The 23,957-nt window shown below is 44.5% G+C and overlaps 1 protein-coding gene across 10 annotated transcripts in view; it reads right to left on the bottom strand.

Annotated features, from left to right (window-relative positions):
• The window catches only part of ABI2 (abl interactor 2), an 88,035-nt gene that overhangs the window by 36,892 nt on the left and 27,186 nt on the right, over positions 1-23,957 (bottom strand). Inside the window, exons 1-2 of one of the 10 annotated variants that reach the window (XM_044431899.1) lie at positions 3,917-3,928; positions 218-266 (exon numbers count right to left, since the gene is read on the bottom strand). The exons of 8 other annotated variants lie outside the window; for them this stretch is intronic. The gene's annotated coding sequence lies outside the window, so the exon portion shown is untranslated. Of the gene's footprint in view, positions 1-217; positions 267-2,275; positions 2,945-3,916; positions 3,929-23,957 lie in introns of those variants that run through there. One more of the 10 variants, XM_044431898.1, reaches the window with a different exon arrangement.

Below are 23,957 nucleotides of genomic sequence, written 5' to 3'. Positions count from 1 at the left end.
AGCAATCCATTCAAATATAAACATTGATACTTAAATTATTAAGAATCACTCCCCAGATTCCAAGTCTTCTTCACACATCAATTCTTTTCCCCAGAGTATAATGGTTAAAAAGAACACACCAATTCTCATGCATGATTATATGTTAGCACTGAACAAGAGCAAACATGTGCCTTTTTCAGCAAGCTTTTCTTGCGTTCAGTACAAGAAGAGAGCCTACCTTTTATCTCTGGGTTGCTGGCAGCCTTCTTCAGCAGCACTGTTAGCCTCTAAACATAAAAGGCACTGCTAGTACCCACCATTAATATTTATGTCTTTAAAAAACAAAAATCTTACACAGCTGTCCCTCCAACATTAATATTTCCCTAAACATTAATATTTTCCTAAAATGTTAGGCCAAGATCATCTTTACTGTTTTTGGAAAAGCAGTTGTATCTCCCCATCACAGAATGAGAGGTTCTAACCACTGAGAAACCCTTTACACCAAGTACTAATGAGAATCTTTGATCCTTTTGGTGTGACAACAAACGCAAAGAATCCAGGCCAACATTACCCAATTCCACTAACACAAACCACTCCTTCAAAAAAATCAAAAACCTTCTAAAATAAGTTTGCTTACATAAAGTATGCCTATTAATGTTTCTAGCTACATTTTCATACCATGTTCCTCTTGCCTTTCTCACATTCCCACCTGCACTGCCAATACAGAAGCAACAAATAACTCACAAGTAGAACAAACTCCTTTTCACTTTATTCTGAGAAGTGTTATCCATACCTGAGGGTACAACATAGGCTGCTCAATGCACATATAAAAATTGATGTAAGGCTTACTAGAGTAACTCAAACAGCAATCCTTCGCTATCAGTAGCAGATTAAATATGAATAGTGCATATCACACTGGAGTCCCAATACACAGATATACAATGGCTAGCTTAGCTTCCTACAGTCTGGTTCCTTTCAGATGTGTTGGACTGCAACTCCCATAATTCCTAAGGCAGAAGGATGTGGAATGCTGAGCTGGAGTTTTGGGCATGACTATAGGAAATTGGGATTCAAACCTCCTCTCAGCCATGAAACCCACTGGATAACCTTGAGGATGCCTTTATAAAGCTTAACTGCCCCTCACATGACTGTTTCAAGGGATAAAGGGATATAGTGAGGTAACTTCATATATGCCAGTTTTAAGTTATAGAAGGAAAGGCAAAATAAAAAATGTAAGAACCCTAGTTTCATTATAATCCCCATCACAACCCGTAAAGCAGGAATGCTCTTAGAGTCAGTATATAACATCCCAAAGTACAAATGGTGGGTCCATAATGCTAACCTATGAATTATTTAACCCATAGGTCATTGAATTCTGGCTTGTTTTGTTGTGTGAATTCAACATAAAAATAATGTCTTGCTTGTAACCATGAACATCACAGAAAAGGAACCACTGCTTGTAGATGAGTTGTGAACATGCACTGTTCCACAGATCGTTTCATCAGGTGACCCAGGCAGCAGGCAAGATTGGTTTAAAAAAATGTCACTCTACATGCCAGTAGTACAGCACCGTAAATATATTTGGGATACACGGAGGAAGTAGGAGAAGGAAAGGAGAAACAGAACAATCTCAAGACAAACTCCATTTTATTCAACCATCTACCAGACAAACCCTCCATACATGTTAAACAAGCATTGACTATGAATTAAATAACCTATGAGTTAGCAGTTTGGGTCAACCAGGTGATTTCCTCAGCCTCCTCTACACTACATATTTAAACTGGTTTAATAAATAGTCTTTTCTTTTTCCCCAGAGAATGATGGGAACAGTACTTTGGTTGAGAGGGTCAGATATTTAATATAATTCTCAACATCCTCAAACTACAATTCTCCATATTCTTTGGGGAGGTAAAGAAAGCCACAGTAAAAAAAAAAAAAAAATGATATACAACTTTGGCCTTTGCCTCCTCCTTTCAGGTGTTAACAGGTGTTGGGGAAAAGAGGGGTTGGAAAGCTCTTATTTAAAAACATTATGTTCATTCTTCCACACCTGGGAATTTTAGGAAGGAAAGGGAGATAAGATGGCACATTATGAAAGATAAAAGGACTTCACAACTATAACATCTAGAGCTGAGATTTAGAAGTTCTGAGAAAACTAAGAGGGGCCATACCAAGTAGTGGTCATTCTATAAAATATTTACAAAAGGAGGAAGCCAAAGAGGAAAGAGAAATCACTGCAACCACTCCAAAAGCTTGCTTAATAAATCAATGTACCAATTATATCTTTTTAACTGACCTTTAGGTAACTGAATATGCTTCCATTTTTTCTTATGAAGTCCAAAACTTGCCAGTAGCCTAGAATGTTTAAGTGTTCCAGACAGCATAAAAAAAGACTTTTAGAGGACCAACAATGACATGTCATCAGAAAGCAGTTCAAACCTAGTCAACTTTTTTTTCCTTGAGAATTGAGAGGGGCTTGCATAATTACAGGATTCCAGTACATTAAGAACATGCTATTTTATATGTGGCTGTCCTGTGAAACTATGATCACTAAGCATACGAAGCCAATATCCATTGTGAAGAAATCTTTACTTCCATCAAATTATCATTCATTTTGCAGCTAAACAAAAATGCTCTGGGAAAGAAACCGAAGGAAGAAAGTGCTGATGTGTGTTTATATTTAAATTCATATCCCACATTTTCACCAAAAAGTGGTTCACAACTTGTTACTTTCATATGAATTTATGATATTTAAAAACCATTTTTAAAAAACTTGGCAGGTGCAATGCTGTGCATGTTTATATAGAAACAGGCACAGAAAAAAGTCCCACAGCTCCCCATGCTGGCTGCAGAGTACTAGGAGCTGTGGGGCTTTTAATGTTGTTTGTTCATTTGTTTAAGCATGCATCAGACTACATTCTAATACAATTAAAAGGAAAAGCAACATACAAATTCAGCCTCCCAACAGGAAACTGATGTTTTCCTCCTTAATTTATTTATTTTACTTATTTATAGCATTTTTATGCTGCCCCCATCGCAGAAAGCCTCGGGGCGGCTTACAAAAAAAGATAAACAACATAAGATAGTATAACATTAAAAATTCGGAGCATCTCGGCAATAGTTTAAAACCAATAAATAAGAACAACAATTAACAATTAAAATATCATTTAAATAAAAAGGTCCTGGCCTGGTGCCGAAAAACAAATAACGATGGCGACAGGCGGACCTCTCTGGGGAGCACATTCCATAGGTGGGGTGCCACCACAAAGAAGGCCCTCCTCCGGGTACTCACCCTCCTAATGTCCTTCATGGAGAGCTCCCGGAGAAGGGCCTCTGCCGCCGATCTCAAGGGGCGGGAGGGCACGTATGGACGTAAATGCTCCTTAAACTAACCAGGTCCCAAGCCATTAAGGGCTTTATAGGTGATAACCAACACCTTGAACTGGGCCCGGACTTCAATGGGGAGCCAGTGAAGCTGAGGGAGGACAGGAGTCATGTGAGCACAACGCCCCGTCCCGGTCAGCAACCTGGCAGCTCTGTTTTGCACCAACTGAAGTATTCGGATAGTCTTCAAGGGCAGCCCCATGTAGAGCGTGTTACAGAAGTCTAGTGGGGAAGTCACCAAAGTGTGTGTCACTGTCGTCAGGCAGTCGTTCTCCAGGTAGTGATGCAGCTGATGAATCAGCCGAAGCTGAAAGAAAGCGCTCCTCGCCAACACTGTTGCTTGAGCTTCTAATGACAACTCCGGGTCGAGGAGCACTCCCAAGCTCTGAACCCTGTCCCTAAGAGGAAGTGCAACCCCGTTTAGGACAAGGTCCAGGTCCCCCTCCCGAAGCCCAACCCACCTCCGTCTTGTCTGGATTGAGCCTCAGTTTACTGGCCCTCATCCAGCCCATTATCTCGGCCAGGCACCGGTTCAGTACAGCCACCGCCTCACCTGGATTAGTTGAGAACGAGAGGTAGAGCTGGGTATCATCAGCATACTGATGATTCCGCAGCCCACACCTCTTAATGACCTCTCCCAGCAGTTTCATGTAGATGTTGAATAGCAAGGGGGACAAAATGGACCTCTGCGGAACTCCATGGCATAGCAGCCATGGCGCAGAGCCATAGTCCCCCAGCACCACCTTCTGGAATTGGCCGTCGAGGTAGGAGTGGAACCACTGCAAAGCAGTGCCTCCAACTCCCAATCCTGCTAGCCTATCCAGAAGGATACCATGGTCGATGGTATCGAAAGCCGCTGAGAGGTCCAGGAGAACCAGGGTCTACTCCCTGTCTCTCTCCCTGCACAGGTCATCATACAGGGCGACCAAGGCAGATTCAGTACTGTACCCGGGTCTGAAGCCGGACTGAAATGGGTCCAGATAATCAGTTTCATCCAAGAGTACTTGGAGTTGTCCTGCCACCACCCACTCTAACACCTTGCCCAAGAACAGGATGTTGGCCACCAGTCTATAATTGGCGGCCACCTCTGGATCCAGGGATGCCTTCTTTAGGACTGGCCGGACTGCCTCCTTTAAAGGGGCAGGTACCCAGCCGTCCCTTAGAGAGGTGTTGACAACCTCCAGGATCCAGGTCCCAATCCCATCCTTGACTTTCTTGAGTAGCCAAGATGGGCAAGTGTCCAGTAAGCAGGTGGTAGGACGTACTTGTCCAAGCACCTTGTCCACATCATCAGGCTGCAGCAACTGAAACTCATCCATCAATTGTGGACCAGACGGCAACACTGGCCCCTCCCCAGTAGAATCTGATTAACAAGTAGAGTCCAGCTCATGACGAATCTGAACGATTTTCTCCCTGAAATGCTTGACGAAGTCGTCACAGTGGGCCTTCGAGGGTGGCACAAGATCTTTCTTTGGGCCCGGGTGTACCACCCCTGTACCACCTGAAAGAGCTCCGCCGGATGGCACTGTGAGGAGGCAATGAAAGTGGAGAAGAATTTCTTTGCTGCCCTCACCACCACAGCATAGGCCCAATAATGGGCTCTTAAGTGTGTTCGGTCAGATTCATCCCATGATTTCCTCCACCTATGCTCTAGACGTCTCCCAACCCACTTCATTGCCCACAGTTCAGGTGTATACCAAGGGGATGAACAGGCTCTGCCAGGTGGGAGATGATGCTTAGGAGCAATCGTGTCAATAGCCCTGGTCATTTCCCCATTCCATAGTTCAACCCAGGCATCGACAGGAGCACCAGACTTATCAACCGGGAAATCCCCCAGGGCCTTCAGGAATCCATCCAGATCCATCCGGCTCCGGGGGCGGACCAGCGCAATCGGGTCTGCACCCTTACAGAGGGAAATGCCGCTCTCGTGCTCAAACCTCACGAGGAAGTGATCTGACCATGACAGGGGTGTCAGACACAAGTTCCTCACCCTCAGATCACCCTCTTCCTGCTCCGTCGAGAAAACCAGGTCCAGAATGTGTCCTCATTCATGGGTTGGGCCAATGATGTGTTGAGACAGCCCCATGGCTGCCATGGAGGCCATGAAGTCCTGAGCCGCCCCTGTCAGAACCACCTCGGCATGGAGATTGAAGTCCCCCAAGACCAACATCCTGGGAGTCTTCAACACCAAATCCGAGACTATCTCCGTCAGCTCAGGCAGGAAGTCTGTTGGGCAGAAGGGTGCACAGTACACCAACAGAATTCCCAGTCTGTCTCAGTCACCCAACACCAAGTAGAGGCACTTTAGACCCGGCCTCAAGAGGACAGGAAGCCCCGTGAGGGAAATAGAGGCTTGGTAAACCAAAGTGACCCCCTCTCTCCTCCCCTCCAGGCGTGGTCGGTGCTGGATCAGATACCCGGGTGCGCACATTTGAGAGAGGGAGACGTTCCACCCCCCCACCCAGGTCTCTGTGATGCAAGCCAGGTTGGCCCCTTTATCCACAATCAAGTCATGGATGAGGGAAGATTTATTGTGGACCGACCTGGCATTAAGCAGCAGCACCGACAGGCCCGGGGGGTGGATGACAGGACTACCTGGAACCCTCAGGCTAGGGGAATAACCAGAAAGAGGAACAGGTGCTAGCCATCTGTCCCTCCTTCTTCTACGCGGACATGTTAGACCACCAACGCCATAACGTCCATTGCCCATGACCACCCCAATGGCGGTGCCCATGCACTCCCCAGGCAACCCCAAATTCATAGCCAAGAATGACTCCATTAAAAATATAAGCTAAAAACACATTAAAAACACCTAAAAACACTTAACCCCCCCCCCCAACACAACCCAATCCAATTAGCAATCCCACCCGCCGGCCAACAACATAGCCCCTGGCCAGCTCAGCCCCGCACGACCCCCAAACAGCCCCCAATCTGGCATGGCTCACACTCAGCACCAGCGGGGCGGAGAAGCAAGGGCGGCTGCCCGGCACTCACCGCCCAGCAAGATGGTGGCGTCCTCCCCAGCAGCATTGTCGACCAGCCAGTGGCCTCCGGCCCCGGTGGGTCCAGCGATGGTTGTGGGCACCAGGGTCCGGTGGAGCGCCCCGCGCTGTTCCCCGGCTCGGTGGCAGCAGATGGTCAGAGGGAGGGGGTGAGTGGGGCCCAGTTAATGACCCCAATGACTCCAAGGAATTAATTGGAAACTACACTTTACATCTAATCCAACATCATGTTTCTACATTGGCCAATAGATGCTTATGTGGAGGTCCATGTAAGCAATGCCATTCAACCACTCATGTCCCGTAGCAACAACCACTCATGTCCCGTAGCAACAAATAGTCAGAGGTATACTACTTCAGCTACCTAAGATACAGATGGCCTTATCCTCATGAAGTTGTCTAGTTCCCTTTTAAAGCTACTATGGCTCCAAAGTTTAACTGTTTTTTGTCACTCCTGAATGTCACGTGATCAGCTTCAAGAGATGACTACATTTCCTTGTTCTGAGCATTTGGATTCTAACAGTATGAAAAAAGGAAAACATGCCCCATCCATTTTCTCCAAACAATGCATAATTTTATATGCCTGAATCACGACTCTTATTACTTGCCATTTTTCTAAGCTCCACGCCCCATACTTTGTTGCTCCAACCCCTTTGTTCATTTCAATCACTCTTTCCTGCACTTTTTCAAGCTCTCTATCTTTTTGAGACACAGTGACCAGAACAAGTATGGTTACATCACAAATATGTCTAAGGACTATGGTTAGAAACTGGCAGCTTTGATTCTCTCACATGTACATCTAATATGAAATTTGCCTTTTTCACAGCATCCTCACTCTGGAATATGATCTTTACAGAGCTGCCCAGAACAACCCTAAGAGCTCATTCTTAGTCAAGCAATCCAAGATCTTTTCAGCATTATATGTGAAATAAGGATTTTTTGCTCTATCGTACATTACTTTGCACTTGCTTACACTGAATAACATTTGCCATTTTAATGTCCATTGCCCATTAATGCGCAAAGGCAGAACACCATCTTAACTAGTGTCTGTACATGATCCACATTAAACACTTTTTAAAGTTCCATTGAATTATATGGGAATTAAATACTTTAAGCCAATGTGACCTCAAAGTACATCATTTGACTAAACTGTCCCCTCTATATTTTGCATGTACAGTGTATCACAGAAGTGAGTACACCCCTCACATTTTGTAAATATTTTATTATATCTTTTCATGTGACAACCCTGAAGAAATGACACTTTGCTACAATGTAAAGTAGTGAGTATACAGCTTGTATAACAGTGTAAATTTGCTGTCCCATCAAAATAACTCAAAGCACAGCCATTAATGTCTAAACCACTGGCAACAAAAGTGAGTACACCCCTAAGTGAAACTGTCCAGATTGGGCCCAAAGTGCCAATATTTTGTGTGGCCACCATTATTTTCCAGCATTGCCTCTTGTGCATGTCACATGAAAAGATATAATAAACTATTTATAAATGGTGAGGGGTGCACTCATTTCTGTCTCCTTCATGGATCACTGCCTTGTCGTGGCAAAGGGGCTTGCGTAGCTCAATGAAGCTATGAGCTATGCCGTGCAGGGCCACCCAAGATGGACAGGTCATAGCAGAGAGCTCTGACAAAAGCTGATCCACTGGAGAAGGAAATGGCAACCCACTCCAGTATCTTTGCCATGAAAACCCCGTGGACAGTACCAAAAGGCAAAGCAATATGACGCGGGGAGATGAGCCCCTCAGGTCGGAAGGTGTCCAATATGCTACTGGGGAAGAGCAGAGGGCTAGTACTAGTAGCGCCAGAAAGAATGAAGCCGAAAGGACACTCAGTTGCAGATGTATCTGGTGGTCAAAGGAAAGCCCAATGCTGCAAAGATCTGTACTCCATAGGAACCTGGAATGTAAGATCCATGAATCAAGGCAAGCTGGATGTGGTCAAACAAGAGATGACAAGAATGAGCATTGACATCTTACGAATCAGTGAACTAAAATGGGCAGGAATGGGTGAATTTAATTCAGATGACCATCAGGTATACTATTGTGGGCAAGAATCCCTCAGAAGAAATGGAGTAGCCTTCATGGTCAATAAAAGAGTAGGAAAAGCAGTACTGGGATACAATCTCCAAAATGACAGAATGATCTCAGTTCGAATCCAAGGAAAACCATTCCATATCACGGTAGTCCCTATGTCCCAACCATTGATGCTGAAGAGGATGAAGTTGACCAGTTCTATGAAGGCCAACAACACCTTCTAGAAATAACACCAAAAATGATGTCCTTATCATCATGGGGGATGGGAATGCTAAAGTAGGAAGCCAAAAGTTAACTGGAAAAACAGGCAAGTTTGGCTTTGGAGTACAAAATGAAGCACAGCAAAGGCTGGTAGAATTTTGTCAAGAGAACACGCTGGTCATAGCAAACACTCTTTTCCAACAACCCAAGAGATGACTCTACACGTGGACATCACCAGACGGTCAGCACAGAAATCAGATTGACTATGTGCTCTGCAGCCAAAGATGGAGAAGCTCTATACACTCAGTAAAAACTAGACCAGGAGCTGACTGTGGCTCACATCATGAGCTTCTGGTTGCAAAATTTAGGCTTAAGTTGAAGAAAGTAGGGAAAAGCACTAGGCCACTCAGGTATGACCTAAATCATATCCCTGATGAATATACAGTAGAGGTGACAAATAGATTTAAGGAATTAGATCTGATAGACAGAGTGCCTGAAGAACTATGGACGGAGGTTCTCAGCATTGTACAAGAGTTAGCAACTAAAACCATCCCAAAGAAAAAGAAATGCAAGAAAGCAAAATGGCTGTCTGAGGAAGCTTTACAAATAGCTGAGGAAAGAAGGGAAGTGAAAGGCAAGGGAGAAAGAGAAAGATACACCCAATAGAATGCAGAATTCCAGAGAATAGCTAGAAGAGATAAGAATACCTTCTTAAATGAACAGTGCAAAGAAATAGAAGAAAACAACAGAATAGGGAGGATCAGACATCTCTTCAAGAAAATTGGAGATATGAAGGGAATGTTTCATGCAAAGATGGGCATGATAAAGGACCAAAATGGCAGGGACCTAGAAGAGGCAAGAGAGAGTAAGAAGAGGTGGCAAGATTACACAGAAGAATTATACAAGATGGAGCTTAATGTCCCTGATAACCACAATGGGGTGGTCACTGACCTCGAGCCAGACATCCTGGAATGTGAAGTCAAATGGGCCTTAGGAAGTCTGAGCAACAACAAAGCTAGCGGAGGTGAGAGCATTCCAGCTAAGCTATTCAAAATCCTAAAAGACGATGCAGTAAAAGTGCTACACTCAATATGCCAGCAAATTTGGAAAACTCAACAGTGGCCACAGGATTGGAAAAGGTCAGTTGACATTCCGATCCCAAAGAAGGGCAATGCCAAGGAATGTTCAAATTACCGCACCATTGCACTCATTTCACATGCCAGCAAAGTTATGCTCAAATTCCTACAAGCTAGGCTCCAGCAGTATGTGGACCGAGAACTACCAGAAGTACAGGCAGGGCTTTGAAGAGGCAGAGAAACTAGAGATCAAATTGCCAACAAATGCTGGATCATGGAGAAAGCTAGGGAGTTCCAGAAAAACATCTACTTCTGCTTCATTGACTATGCTAAATCCTTTGATTGTGTGGATCACAACAAATTGTGGCAAGTTGTTAAAGAGATGGGAATACCTGACCATCTTATTTGTCTCTTGAGAAACCTGTATGTGGATCAAGAAGCAACAGTAAGAACTGGACATGGAACCACCGATTGGTTTCGAAATGGAGAAAGGAGTTTGGCAAGGCTGTATACTGTCGCCCTGCCTATTCAACTTACATGCAGAGCACATCATGAGAAAGGCGGGGCTAGATGAATCTCCAGATGGAATTAAAATTGCTGGGAGAAATATCAACAGCATCAGATATGCAGATGATACCACTCTCATGGCAGAAAGTGAAGAGGAACTAAAGAGCCTCTTGATGCGGGTGAAGGAGGAGAGCGCAAAAGTTGGCTTGAAACTCAACATTAAGAAAACTAAGATCATGGCATCCAGTCCTATCACTTCCTGGCAAATGGATGGGGAAGAAATGGAGGTAGTGACAGATTTTATTTATCTGGGCTCCAAGATCATGACAGACGGGGACTGCAGCCAATAAATTTAATGAATAGATGCTTGCTCCTTGGGAGGAAAGCTATGGCAAATCTAGACAGCATACTAAAAAGCAGAGACATCACCCTGCCAACAAAAGTGCATATAGTCAAGGCTATGGTTTGCTGTGAAAGCTGGACCATAAGGAAGGCTGAGCGCAAAAGGATTGAGGCCTTTGAATTGTGGTGCTGGAGGAGACTCGTGCGAATCTCACAGCAAGGTGATCCAACCGGTCAGTCCTAGAGGAGATCAACCCTGACTGCTCTTTAAAAGGCCAGATACTGAAGATGAAACTCAAATACTTTGGCCACCTAATGAGAAGGAGGGACTCCCTGGAGAAGAGCCTAATGCTGGAAACAATAGATGGCAAAAGAAGGGGACGGCAGAGGATGAGGTGGCTAGATGGAGTCACTGAAGCAGTTGGTGTGAGCTTAAGTGGACTCTGGGAGATGGTGGAGGACAGGAAGGCCTGGAGGAATTTTGTCCATGGGGTCGCGATGGGTCGGATACGACTTCGTGACTAACAACAACAACAATCATGTATTCTGTGCAAGTTATTTCACTTCGAGAAGATCTTAATGTTACATTCCAAATGTCGCATTATACAGCAGGATTCAAATGTCTGCAGTGTCTACAGCATAAGATAAATCTGTGAACCATTTCTTTTTCAAGTTATCGTTTACCACTGTTTATCCTTTAAGCAAAGTAGGTTTTCACTAACACCCTATTGTCTTGCTATAATAGTGGATTTCTGCCTGTAGTCCTAGTAATATTAGTTGTTGTTATATGCTGTCAAGTTGTCTCTGGTTTCTAGCAACCCTGCGAATGAATGCCCTCCAAAATGTGCTGTCCTTCACAGGCCTGCTCAGTTCTTGTACGTCGAAGGCTGTGGCATCTGTTATGGTGTAAATCCATTTCATATTTGGGGATGTCAGCCTACATTCTTTCATTAAGTGCCAGTTCACTGGTTGCTGATCATCATCCTCAGATCTTCAAAAGCTGTATTTTCACCGAGACAAATTGACCATAAGGTTGGCTTCCAAGTTCAATCATGCATATTTTACATTGCTGTTGTAAACTGTTGCAATATTAATAATCCTCTCCATCTCTTGATTTGCATATGTATTATAGCAGAGTTAATGGAAACACTCTTATCTGTCAGAACTTTTATAGTTGTAATTACATCAAGGTGCTTTTTAATTATAGCGTATTAGGAAAAGTGGAAACAGCATTGAAACAATTAAATAGCACCTTGCAGGACTGTAGAACCTCTGGCCCACAGAGCCTCTTTTTTCCAGGTCTTGCTCCCTGGAGGAATCCCTGCTGTTATGCTTGATCTCAGATCAGAGATAACAGTGGGGATGTGGGTAGTAAGTGGTTGGTATTGGGAAAAACAGCTGCTCTTTCCAATACTGGATGAGTTCTTCTGCTGAGTCTTCTGTTAGGAAGAGTAGCTGCTCCTACTGGTCCTGATCACTTGTCTCTCACATCCTGCTGTTACTAGTAAAATGAGATAAGAGATAATGGAAGGGAATTCTCCAGTGAACCTGGGTAGAATGTGTCTGATTCCTGCCTGAATATATTATGCAGTGATTGAGAAGGAAGGTACAAGTGGCAATGGGCACCCCATTTTAATTTTTCCATACTCAACAATTAAACAGTTTCTTTGGGGTGTGCTAAAATTGTTCCCCCAGAGAGATTGCTTGCTCCCCACTGGAACCCTCTCCACAGAGTTGAAAGTGCTCACTGGAAAGACCTTCAAACTCATGCTACTATAGACATTAAACTTCTCTTGTGGAAAGTAGCTTTCTTGGTTGCTACTATATCGGTATGCTGTTCTGGTGATCTCTGAGCTCTATGGTGGGCTCTCCATATCTTGCCTTCCACAAAGAAAAAGGCTGTTCTTTGCCCAGATGTCTCTTTCTTACTTAAATTGGTGTTGATTTTCATCTCAGTCAAGACATTGCTCTCCCTGCTCTTCACCCACTGCAGTCTTGGGGGTGACAGTTCATACCTTTGACATCAGGTGGGACCTTGCCTTTTATGAGTCAAGATCTGAGGCATTTTGAACATTGCCTTTCCTGGTTGTCTGTTATACTGTATCAAGCAAAAGATTTCCAGTGTCATCCCAGTGGCTGGGACCTTGGATCATTCAAACCATTACACAGTCATACAAGCTGGTGGGTCTTGAACTCAACTTTTCAAGGAGAGCATGTGTCAAATGCTTGGTTGCTACATCAATGGCCTTTGCTGGAGGTGTCTTGCTGACTGGACTGTGCTGTATGGCCACATGGTCGAAACTGCTTGTGTTCATTTGACACTACCAGCTTGATGTTTGAGCTGTAGTGGGCTGCTCCTTTGGGCAAGCTGTGTTGTCATCCATTTTGCATTAATGACCCTGACTTGCCTCCAGTAAGTCAACTTACTGACTTACCATCCATATGGGTGATATACAGAGACCACAAGGAAAGAGGACAGATTGCTTCCCTGTATCTGTGATTCTTCCAGTGGTCATCTGTGCATTCCTCCAACCCCACCTTGGTGTTATTGTCACATACAAAAGGGTTCCCTACTACCACCGGTACTGAAGTTGGTACTACTATTCTCTTGGTCTTAAGGCTGCAATTGCAGCTCTTAATGAACAGGGGGAAAGGCTGGAACCTGCCAGCAGTATACAGTGAGGGAGGGTTCCTGCCAAAAATTCCTCAGCTATGGAAACTTCCCAAATTGAGGTTCCATACAGGTTCAGAGCCCGTATGTGTGGATGCACAGATGAGAACTGGAGGAACCACAGTATAGGTAAGCAATCTGTTCTTCTAGTCCTATATGAGAAATATAGTACATGTATACAAATGTGTAAGATTTCTTTTTTTTTTTCCTTTTTGGATTACCTTCATATAGTATTTTTGCTACAAAGATGTAAACTGGCATGGGATTATGTGTGTGTAGCATGAATTGACGTGTGAAGTTTATGCATGTGTTTTATGCTTGGGAAGCCATGATCCTCCATCATTTTTATATTATGCAGGACAGTACCAACAAGATATTTAATTACTAAGTAGCTACATATGTAATACCAAATCTCTCCTTTGGGGGGGATTTTTCCTTTACACTCACACATACGACTTTTATATGAGGCTTCCTATTATACAATATGTTTGGCATGCCAGTCTTGCAATTTGGCACGTGTAGCAATTGCTCCATGTGAGCAGTACAGGGGCAAATATTTATGACCACCCTGGTTGCTGTTGCTTATCTGGGTTATTCCAAGCCTATTTCTGTTGCCCTAGGAGCAAATTGGTTAAGTTTTAATTGTTTAATAATGCTAATTGTTTTAAGATATGGAATCTCATTCACACAGGGTAATCAGAATATACTTGTAGATATATCTTATGTACATTTTCTTCAGTCATTTTTCATTTGAGTTGGAATTTAATAATTAGGGGTGAGTAAACCTGTTCTGACCCCTTCCTGCTTTAGAAGTAACAGTCAGAGTTCTGTTCTTTATTGGTAGCAGGGGAAGCAGAGTGGTTAGAAAATAATGGAACACAGCAAGCATTGGGCAGCTGTTTTCAGTTGTAAGATTGGCTAGGGAGGTAAATGAAAATGGAATGCAGATGCTCCTTTTTTTCCTCAATGATTTGAGCCACTATATAGTTGGAACTTTCAGCCCAATGAAAGAAACTTGCAGATAGCATAACATGAATAAACTTGCTTCATTAGCAACTTTCAATAAAGAATGGGTTTACTTTCTAGTGATCAGGGGCAATGCAAATCTCAAAATATGACTAGATGTCCCTTGAGTATGCGACTTTTACTATAGATGATATTGGCTCCTGGCACGATTCGCTACTTCCATTCCATTACTTGAATATAGCAATGGTCAAAACATGTCACTTTGTGTTTAATTTGAGATTGATGATCTCTGGGTAAAACTTGCAAATTAAAGCTCTTATATTGAAAAATTAGTATATTTTACAGTTTGCTCAAAATTCTTGGTAGTCTAATTCATATGAAATGGGAAAGAGGCATGCATGGTATGCATCTTGTGTACTTTTCTTCGTCGTGGCCTCGTGTGCATCACACATATGGGTTGCTGTGCCTGCACAGTGCCTAGGCCGGAAGATTAGAAAGCTAATGGTTTTTGGCGGGAAAACTCCGCTCCACTACCCCTTCGTGGTATAAATAGAGTGGAGTGTCTGCCATTTTACTCAGTCTTTGCAACCGCTGTTCGCTGTGCCTCGTGCCTATTCGTCTCTCACTATAGATCTGTGCCTCTTCGTTTTTTTCTCAAAAACCTTAAACTCCTCTTGCTCCAAGTTTGTTCTTCTTCCCGATTCTGTCCGTTTTCTTCTTAAATTCTCTTTTCTTCATTTTTCCACGATGGCGCAGCGGGCGGCATTCCTCAAATGTATTGAATGTGAATCTAAAATGTCGCCAGTTGATCCACATGATCTATGCCTTCTCTGCCTTGGCGAGGGGCATAGGACCGACAAATGCGGTTATTGCTTGGCGTTTACCAAGCAGGCGCAGAAAAACAGGGAGAATCGTCTCAGGAAGCTCCTGTGGGATCAGGCATTAATGCATTCTGACCAACTGCTCCTACGGCCTGGTTCCTCTTCATTCGCGCCTCCTCAGCGCTCTTCCTGCACCATGAGTGCTCCGGCAAAGCGTCCTTCCTCGACCTCTGCTGATCCTCTGCAGCATCCTTCAGATGAAGGCGCTGCTTCTATGGAGGCTCAGTCACTGCCTTCTCCCCCGGCTAAGAAATGGGAGAAGCACAAGCATACTGGTCTGGATTAACCTTCCACCCATAAGAAGTTGAGGAAGGAGAAGGTGGATAAGCCCACTCGCAAGAGCAAGAAACCTGATCGCCCAAAACACTGGGGCTCGGTTCATCGGGCTTTTCGGTACCGACGGCCACCATGGTACTGACCCCCTTGGGACCGGCCCTGCAACTCGTTATGTAGGTGATTCCACCGGGATCCCCCAGGCCAACCACTCGGCCTGAGAGCGTGCCTCCCCAGCAACAGGAGGAGCCGCTTCGGGAGTCCATCTCTGATGGTGAGATCAGAGACTCCCTGCCAAGGGACCGCTTGCCAACACCTGTGCCACCGACTGAACCTCATGTGGCCTCACCATTACCTCCCAGATGTCGCAGCCTTTCATCCGAACATCGAGATGAGAGTTGGTTGATCCCGGGATATGGTGCTCCTCCCGGCTGGGGTGGTTACCAACCATATCCCTATTTTCCTCGGGATCATAGATCACCATTGGTCCTGAGGGACGTACCATCCACCTCCAGGCGTACGGAGACAAGGCGCCCAACCTCCCCTGAAACCTCCTCCTCCTCAAGCGAAAACCGGCTGCGTTACGTGGAAGACTCCGAGGATTCGGAGGTCGACTTCACATGCCCTGATGTGGCTGTCGCATACCAAGGGCCTGCTTCACCTGACGAACCGCATGTCTCTTTCACAGAGCTCATGTCCCGCTTAGTTCGTTCGCTTGAAATCGAAGCTCATCAACAGCCAGGTCCCTCCACAGATTGGTTTTATGATGTCGTTCTGGGAGAGCAGTCCACATCCATAGCTCTGCCGCTTATAACTACACTCCGCCAGGCTATGGTCCAGCCCTGGGCCCAACCGGCCCAACCACAAGCTATCTCCTGCAGACATGAGGCCATGTATAGAGTTCGTGATGATGACATTCCCTTCCTGCTCTGTCACCCGAAACCGAACTCTCTTGTGGTTGAATCCTCCCAGGGCAGGGAGTCCAGGGGACATACCGCTCCTTGGGACAAGGAAGGGAGGAAAATCGATAAGCTTGCGTGCCGGGTCTGTGCGGCCTCTGGACTCGGCGTGCGCATATCGAACTACGAAGCGACACTGGCAATAGTTACCAGTAATTTATCTTGCAGAAGCTGGATAACGTTGCTTCCTCCCTTCCAGACCACCAAGCGGACCTTGCCAGGGTTTTCATTAAGGAGGCAATGCAGGTGGCGGTGCAACAGTTGTCTACCGCTCGTCATCATGTAGACACCAATTCAAGGGCCCTTGTCAATGTCATCTCGTTACGCCGACATGCGTGGCTGCGCAATTGTAATTTCCCCAGTGAGATGAAGCGCAGAATCGAGGAAATGCCATTTGACTGTACCGGTCTGTTCCACCAGAAGACCGACCGCAAATTAAAGGCGATTCACGAATCACGCCTAACTGCATGCTGCATGGAGCTCCCGCAAAAACGTAAGTGGCAGTGGCCTCGGTCTTCCTACCGGAACCAACCATACTATCCGTGCCAGCAAAACTACCCTCGCCAGCAATATCAACAATGGCAGCATCGGAGACAGCAAACACAACAGCGTTTTTCCCAAGGCCGTCGGCGATTCGATACCGATAAACGCCCACGTTGATGGCTTGGGTGAACCATCCTCTCTTTCCCAACACCACCTTCCCTTCTCCCTTTTGGGAACTGGCTCCAGGGCCGACTCCCCATTTGGGAGTCTATTACATCTGATAGGTGGGTGTTATCTATCATCCAGTTCGGATATAGGATAGAATTCGATGTTATCCCTCCTTCGAGCCTGATCCGCTTCACACCTTCTTCATTGGTGCTACGCGATGAGGTCTCCCAGCTACTTCTCAAGGGAGCGATTCGACAGTTGTCCTGCTTGGAAGGATTGCATGGATTCTATTCCAGATATTTTACGGTCCCGAAAAGGGACAGTGGTCTTTGTCCGATCCTGGATTTAGGAACTCTTAATAAGTACATTAAACCAAGGAAGTTCCGGATGACCACTTCGCAAAATATCCTTCCGTTACTGAAAAGAGAGGATTGGTTCGCCTCACTGGATTTAAAGGATGTTTATTTTCATATTTCCATCCATCCTTCACACAGACGCTTTCTACATTTTACTGTTGGATCTGACCTGTTCGAGTTTAATGTCCTACCTTTTGGCTTGGCCACAGCCCCTCGAGTCTTTACGAAGTGTATGGCGCCGGTATGCGCACACTTGAGGACATGGGGAATACAGATATACCCATACTTAGATGGCTGGCTAATCATCTTGCAATCCGAGCAAGCTCTCCTGTCTGATATACAAATGACCTGCGCTCTACTCGATGCTCTCGGTCTCTGCATTAACCGCGACAAATCGTCCTTTATTCCCACGCAGGTCATCAATTTCATCGGGGCATGACTCGATTCGACGCAGGAAAAAGCCTTCCTCCCACCGGAACGTCAGAATGCCTTATGCAGCCATATTCATTGGATTCGGCTACATGGAACGGTCCCAGCCTTATCCGTTCAGAGACTACTGGGGCATATGGCTGCTGCAATTGCCATTGTCCCGTATGCCAGACTACGTATGCAACCCATACAACTTTTTTTCAATGCTGCTTTTCAACCGCAACAAGATCCTGCCACCAAGCCGATTCGGATTCCATCTGCAATCCTTCACACTTTAACGTGGTGGACCATCACAGACAACCTGTCGATTGGCGCCCCGTTTTGACCACCTCGGCCATTGACAACTCTGTACACCGACGCATCTCTCCTTGGATGGGGTGCGGCATGTTCGGGACTTCGGGTCCAAGGTACTTGGAACTGACGAGAGGTGAGGAAACATCAACTTTCTGGAACTTCTGGCGATTTTCAATGCCTTCAAGGCTTTCGAGACTGTGTTATGCCGTCATGTTGTCCAAATTGCATCAGACAACATAGCGGCAGTTTTCTACATCAACAAGCGGGGGGGGCACAAAATCCCCAGCCTTAGCACGCCTATCGAAGGACATTTGGGACTGGTGCATACCGAGGAACATCGTGCTTATGGCAGTTCATCGGGCTGGAACTGACAACGTCGAAGCAGATACATTAAGCAGACAGATGTCAACAATCCACAAATGGGAGTTGGACAAACAAATTTGCGAGAAACTCTTCCACTTGTGGGGTTATCCGGACATGGACCTGTTCACCACTCGAGAGAACAGCCTGTGTACCCTATACTGTTCCAGAGCAGGCACCAGGCCGGGATTGATGGGGGATGCTCTTATGGTCCCTTGGAGCAACATGACTTTTTATGCGTTTCCCCCGATCCCACTCCTGACAAGAGTGGTTGCGAAAATAGCCCAGGACAATGCCACGGGGATACTAGTGACTCCGTGGTGGCCAAGACAACCATGGTTTGCCACTCTTTTGCTGCTGTCCAGAAGAACGTTCCTTCATCTACCAACTCTTCCGCATGTGTTAACACAACAAGGAGGAGCAATCTGTCATCTGGATATATTCTCTCTGAAGCTGACGGCATGGCGGATCACCTGATTCACGCCACTGAGTCGGTACCGGGGACACCTCACCCTACGGGTGACCTTACTCAACAGATGGTATATGTGGCCCCGACTTCGGATTCGACAGCAACTGCCACGGTACCGATGCCTGCGGACAGAGAAATTCCGGCGATTCTCAAATCTGCATTGAGACCGTCCACTCGTCGTTCCTATACAGCTAAATGGAGAAGATTCTCCTCTTTTGCAGAGTGCCATTCCTTTTCCCCTGGAACGGCTTCAGTCACCAATATTTTACGATTTCTCTTGCATTTGCATCATGAGGGACTTAAACTATCATCCATCAAAGTGTATGCAGCCGCTATATCCCATTATCGTGGCACTATCCACGGATTATCAGTCTTCTCTCAACCGCTGGTTTGGCGTTTGATTAAGGGACTACAAAATTTACATCCGTCTATTCGCCCTGCCATGCCAATGTGGAGTCTTTCTGTAGTGCTCCAAGCGCTTACCAAACCACCATTCGAGCCTTTAGCAACTGTGGACTTACGCCTGGTGTCATGGAAAACTGCCTTTCTCGTAGCAGTTACATCAGCACGGAGAGTTAGCGAAATTTGTGCTCTCTGCATAGACCCACCATTTCTGAACTTCCATAAGGAAAAAGCTGTCCTTCGGATGGATTTCTCCTTTTTACCCAAGGTGGCCACACCGTTCCACCTGAATCAGGACATCGTTCTGCCGGCATTCTTTCCATTGCCGTTGACCCCGGTAGAACGTGCTCTGCACACGCTTGATGTTCGCCGTTGCTTGGCCTTTTACAGATCCCGCACTGAATCTTTTCGTACTACTAATAGACTTTTTGTTAAATACTCCGAGCGTGAAAAGGGATCACCGATATCATCTCAGAGACTCTCTAATTGGATCATCCAGACTATTGTCCTGGCTTATCAGCTATCGAAAATAGATTTATCTGTCTTTCCAAGTGGCCACTCTACACGAGCAGTAGCGACCTCGTCCACTTTTGCCGCAGGGGTTTCGGTGCAAGACATCTGCAGAGCTGCGATCTGGGCTGGTCCATGTACTTTCGCGAAGCGCTATCGGCTTGATGTACGTGCCAGACAAGACTGCTCTTTTGGTAGAGCTGTTCTCTCATCCGTTCTTCGCTGACGACACCTCCCTCCTCCGACTGTGGTAAGCTTGCGAATCACCCATATGTGTGATGCACAGAGGCCACGACGAAGAAAAGCAGGTTGCTTACCTGTAACTGATGTTCTTCGAGTGGCGATCTGTGCATTCACATAACCCACCCGCCGGCCCCACTCGGTGTCAGTGAGTGGATCCCGTTTTTCTCAGTACCGTACTATTAATTGGTACCGAAATATAATTTGCATCGGTACCGTTGGGTTATATCGCTGACTAGATATTGTTCTCGGTACCATACTATAATTCACATCGGTACTGTTTGGATATAATTGTATTTTCTCATTACTTTTATTCTTAACCTCTAGAGGGCGAACGTGCGGTCTTCAAGACTGAGTAAAATGACGGACACTCCGCTCTATTTATACCACGGGGGAGGGGAGCGGAGCGGAGTTTTTCCGCCAAAAACCGTTAGCTTTCTAATCTTCCGGCCGAGGCACTGCGCAGGCGCAGCAACCCATATGTGTGAATGCACAGATGGCCACTCGAAGAACATCAGTTACAGGTAAGCAACCTGCTTTTCTTGTCCATTTAGTGTAGGTTGTTGTGTTTGCTTTTCTGTGACAGAAACATTTGTTTTTATTTCATGACAGATGGTATATAAATGAATTATTATTATTATTAATAAATGATAATTTTGTCCCACCAATCAAATTAAGACTTATTATTCTGTTTTGTGATGTACACATTGCCAACACTTCCCTGACTTCATTGATTTGTTCGTGCATCTGCATGTTAATGAACTGCTGATACATGTACAGTAGTACCTAATGCCTAAATGTCCATTTTCTGCATTCCCTTAGGCTTTCCATTCAGGGAACTTTTTTCATAAGGTATACATTCTAAGTGTGTATGCTGTAGTGGCAGAAGGCTCTGTGTTGGGGTGTGATGAATTAGTGTTGCTTAGACACAACATGAGAACTATTATACAAATTCTGTACTTTGTGCTTTAGTGCTCAGATAGTAGCTTGCTGTTGCTACAGCCCTAAAGTGTAATTGCACTAGTTTATACATCACAATAACCCCAGAGGGTGGTAGTTTGTTTTTTTAAACCTGGGCTGTTGGGACTGAGTGTAATGGCTTTCACAGCCTGATTGCTTCCTCTGCGAGCAGGAGGGGCTAAACAGTCCCAGGATACTGTTTAGCATTGTGACTGATTGCAAAAAAAAATCACAAATTCTTTCCCTGGGGAGAGGTTGGGGATCACCCACAAACCAACAGCCCTGAGTCAGAGCATGAACTTGTAGGTTGGCCAAATATGCCTGATGTGTTGTCTAGGCTCTGTTGAACAAGTCTTTAATGGCTCTTGAAACCTGGGTGCTTTCATTTCCTTTGAGCCTTCTGGGGTATCAGTGCACAAATCTATCTGACCTAGTACTCAAGCCCCTTCTGACTCAGAGGACTTGTAAGGCAGAAGAAAAATCATAGACACGGTTTTCATCGTGAAGGCTGCCAGCATTCATCCGCCTCAGCTACCACCTTATTTGGGGAAAGGAAATTTTTGGCTTTCTTTAGGGACTTAATTTAAAAAAAAACACCTGCATATTTTAGTTTCGTAGGCATGGAGAAATGTTTGATCTGTAGGTGGCTCTAACTTGCTCCTGCCTCTTCTGCCATTAAAGGAAACAACAAAATGTTGCAGTGTATCCACAGCTTCAAAGGGGCTTCAATTAGAGCTGTTAACTGCATCAGTGTGGTGCATGTTCAGACCTTGTGGGGCTGGAGAGAAGGCCAAGAGGAGAACCATGAAAGAACCATGTTTAATTTTACCACCTCTTGTGCTAGAGGGCGTCCATCCTGGAGTCTTACTGCTTTACTCCTTACATAGTAGGGAGCTAACACAACCCTGCAACCTTAATAGCTACCTTCCAGGATACTCACTATAATTAGTTGAGAGGCTGAGCAAGCCGTTTGCCTCTTTACCTCCTCTTCATTAATTAACATTGCTCATGGTTCCATTATTGAAATACTGTGTAATGCTGGATCAATTTCATGTGCTGGGTTTGATCTTTTAAGGCTATAAATAGCTTGGGTCTCAGATAGGCCTGCCTCCATAGTTTGGGCATGCCTGTCTCCTTATCAACTTGCTTTTCTGATGCAATTTTCCAACCCTGCTGCCTCCTCTTGAAAGCCACTTCCACAAATTTGTGGTCCTCTGAGACTTGGCTTCCCCCACCCTGACGCTGTGGGCTGAACTGCCACCAATGCTTAGTAAATCCTGACAGCTCACATGTGATTACTGGATAATTTCGTGGCTTTAAGTCCTCCTCCATTTATTTATTTTCAAAAAATTCTGTTCAAGCATATGATACTTAGGCCCCAGGAAGGCCCCAAAGTATGTAGAACACAGTCCTTTATTCCAAACTAAAAGGCATTCACTTACCTGAGCGTGCTGTTACAAGATGGCAGGCATGTTTTGCATACAGGAAAAGAGTAAGGCATATTGGTGGTGTATATTGTTTCTATTTAGTCCATTTTAATGTTTTGTGTTTATAAATATAAATAGACAAAGTAATACAAAATTTGTTGAAAGAGGAGATTGAAATTGTTTTGTGTGCTTTGAGAAAGAATCTTGACCAAAGTCGAGCATGAAGGAAAATGAGCAGTGAAACATCCTGGTTTCAAAAATGTTTGGCATGAATATGGTGCTAGAAACCTGTTTTAGCTGCATCTGATGAAGTCAGTACTTTAGGAACAGGTGACCTGGATGGTCAAATTCTCTGATCTTTTTTAAAAATGGGGCTTTCCCTGTGTCATACAGAAACAACCACTTTTGCTGTTACCTAGCTGAATTTGCTGCTTACTTTAAAAACAAACAAGCAATGCCCCTGTTTTAAAAGATAGCTACACTACCAGCTTACAGTGGGATTAGAAATGTTGCTCTTGCTAAATATCAGAGTTTATCGACAGCATGCCCTCAGTATTGCTTGGTATGGTAGATGGGAGAAGAAGGACACAACAATTTACACATTTTAAAGATCTCATCTTTCTGAGCTGCTGCTTCCTTAGATTCAGCTCTGAATGGCTGACTGCTTCATTTCCCTCATGTATTCTTTTTTGCTACTTCAAGCAGAACAGAGTTGGAAATCAGTCATGGCTTAAAATGTCCCTTTGAATTACTTCCTTAAAATTTCTTTGCCTTGTTTGCTTTACTAGATGGCTATACAGAATAATAATGTACATATTTTCAGTGGAAAAAGTGTTCTTATGTGTTAATTAACACATTTCTGGATCATTGGCATAAACATAATGTTTCTACAACCTGTATCAGTTTACTAAAATATGACGAAAATATTTAATGGTGTATTATAATAGTAAAATTACTTTTGCCATAAGAACTACATTATATGAAGACATTTTTGTACTCTGGTCTAACATTTTAGAACTATTTTTATGTAAGAGATTAAGCAAAAAGATTCTGGAACAGATAGCACTTTCTTGATGTACAGTGAAATACTTTATAAGACAGTTTAGAGCAGGTGATGGGTGATGAGGGTAAGTATGAAGGATGGACTTGAGGATGGGATTTCTTCTTAACAGTTTTGTTGAAAATCTATATTGTGTATTTTTTCCAGCTTTGAGCCTGCTGGTACTCTTTCTAAAAGTAAACAAAACAAGGGCATACTTGAGAGCCTTTTGGCTATTGGACAGTATAAAAATGAAATAAATAAATGCACGCTGTTTTGCATTTATGCAGAAGCACCAAATTTTATGTGAAGCCATATACTTAATTTTTTAGATATGTGGGTATTACATATGATAGTATATATGTAAAGATATATGCATAATATAGGTAAAAATAAACCTTTTTATTTAAGTGTTATTTTAAAAATTAGTATTTTAATAGTTTTAATCAGTCGCTCTTGATTTAATTTTTTATTGGCTGTATATTGTTTTATATTTGTATTAATTGTTAATTCAGTTTTGATTTTAATGTTTGAA

The sequence above is a fragment of the Varanus komodoensis genome, unplaced genomic scaffold (assembly GCF_004798865.1).
Source record: "Varanus komodoensis strain SLA01 unplaced genomic scaffold, ASM479886v1 scaffold23, whole genome shotgun sequence".
Lineage (NCBI taxonomy): Eukaryota > Metazoa > Chordata > Lepidosauria > Squamata > Varanidae > Varanus > Varanus komodoensis.
Note: the sequence above shows the minus strand (reverse complement) of the source record. Positions and strands in the feature narration are given on the sequence as shown.